We start from the raw sequence: 1,982 nt of genomic DNA, 5'->3' as shown, positions 1-1,982 counted from the left end.
CATCCTCCAAAATAAAATATTTCCCTTCCAATGGCAGCAGCTGCATAGCCCCTAACACCCAGTGGAGGGTTACCAGTGGTGGGTTTCTGCTCCCACCTACCAGTCCTTAGGTGACACACCTCCATCACAGAACACATTGATTTCTTCTTTTCATTATTATGTACTTTAGGGAGACCAGGCTGGTCCCCACCCCACATGTACAGATAGTCTCCTACTAGTCTCGCGTAGCCAGACCCATCCCCCTTTTTTACATTTGGACGGCGGGGGAAGGGTCTGGTAGACTGACCTACATGAAGTTGTTCCAGGAAGTGAAGTGAGAATTGGGAAGCCATGATAGATAGCGTGTCATAATGGAAAGTCGTTGAATAATTTAATGTAATTTTCTTGGGCGTGTCTATTGCAAAAGATTCAATATGGCAGATAGAAACAGTGAACAGTCTTTTCTAACTTTGCTTTGCTTTAAACTGTCAATAGTGGTATTTGGAAGGTTCAAAAGAGAAGATACACTGCTAAGTTGGATATGCTAAGAGTTTCCTGCATGATTGCAAGTATAGAGAGTGTGACCTGCATGGTTGCAAGTGTAGAAGAATTGTCTCATCATTATTAGTACTGACATGCAAAGCACACTAAATCATATACATGCAATCAAAAAATATCAATTACAATGTACAACAGACGTCACAACAAGTATCAAAATAGTCTTCAAGACTCAGTGCTGCATGCAACTTCTTCCAATGACATTTTGTAGGATACTCTGTCATCTTTACTTCGATTCCATTGGCTTTTGTGGTTGGTAAAATCTTTATTACTCCCATTAGATCACACACAACAATGCTACCTTCCTACCTGTACAGTAAGCATGAAATATTGACAGCACTTCAAATGATGTATGAAAAAACCATTTACAGACCCAAAAGCATGTGTTAGGGTTGCCATAATCCAGTCTGGTAGAGTGACAGTCCAGATGCAAGTGAACAGTAGCTTTTGGGAGCCTTTTTTCTTTCGAATAATACCAAAATGGGTGGAAAACTCTTCACTGCTAAAGGAAGACTGTCAGCCATCTTGTGTAGCCACGCCCGTCTTTTCTAATTATACCTCTTTAATTAGTCTTTATTGCCTGACGTCACTCACACTGACCAAGCCGACGGTCGCTCCTTTGATCTGCCTGGAACAAGTTCATGTAGGTCAGTCTACCAGACCCTTCCCCCGCCGTCCAAATGTCAAAAAGGGGGATGGGTCTGGCTACGCGAGACTATAAGAAAGAAGCCTGTGCAGGTGACACGCGGTGGGCGTGGTCGTTAATTATTGCAATAACCATTAATAATTTTATTAGGCGAATAGTTCGAATAGTAAAAAAACTATTCGAATATTGCTTTAACGAACGAATATTCGAATATCTCACTATTCGTTTCAGCCCTAAAGTAAACTAAGGAAACAACTGGAAACAAAAATACACGAAATCAAAGAGGAGAAAGGAGGAGAGAGAGGAGGAGGAGGAGCTGAAGATTTGAACTTATTGAATGCTAAACTTGAAGCAGATAAAGCTAAGGTAGTTATTAATAGTTATTAATTATTAGTTAATTAATTATTGATAGCTTGAGCATAAAGTGATTGAGTTGATGGCAGAAAGACAATTATTGGAAGATTCTATTTCTATTCCAAAGTAAGTTTTATATTAATGTTTGTATTTTTAAGTTAAACAATAATTCTGAAACTACATGTATAGCCCATGGCTTATTCCGACAAATTTATGCTAATTTTATTACATTTTCTGACACATATTGATGTCCTTATGCTGTGTAGCAAGTTTGAGGTGATTCCAACTTCAATTTTTCAAGTTACGGCCATTTTAATAAAATGCCAAAATTAAAAAAAATACCCAAGGCTATGGCCCATGGTTTTTTCAAGAAGTGGCTCCGAAATCTCTCCAAATTTTTATTACATTTTCTGATACATATTGGGGTCCTTATGCTGTGTAGCAA

At 38.6% G+C, this 1,982-nt stretch overlaps 1 long non-coding RNA gene across 1 annotated transcript; it reads right to left on the bottom strand.

Moving 5' to 3' along the window:
- Positions 1 to 600: 600 nt before the first annotated feature.
- On the bottom strand, positions 601 to 1,264 carry LOC109591882 (uncharacterized). Its single transcript, XR_002190055.1, has 2 exons — positions 911 to 1,264; positions 601 to 846 (listed from the first exon to the last, which is right to left on the bottom strand). It is a non-coding gene; the product is annotated as an uncharacterized LOC109591882 (long non-coding RNA).
- Between the last annotated feature and the right edge of the window lie 718 nt (positions 1,265 to 1,982).

Source organism: Amphimedon queenslandica, unplaced genomic scaffold, assembly GCF_000090795.2.
Source record: "Amphimedon queenslandica unplaced genomic scaffold, v1.1 AMPQUscaffold_6972_Cont21073, whole genome shotgun sequence".
Classification (NCBI taxonomy): domain Eukaryota; kingdom Metazoa; phylum Porifera; class Demospongiae; order Haplosclerida; family Niphatidae; genus Amphimedon; species Amphimedon queenslandica.
Note: the sequence above shows the minus strand (reverse complement) of the source record. Positions and strands in the feature narration are given on the sequence as shown.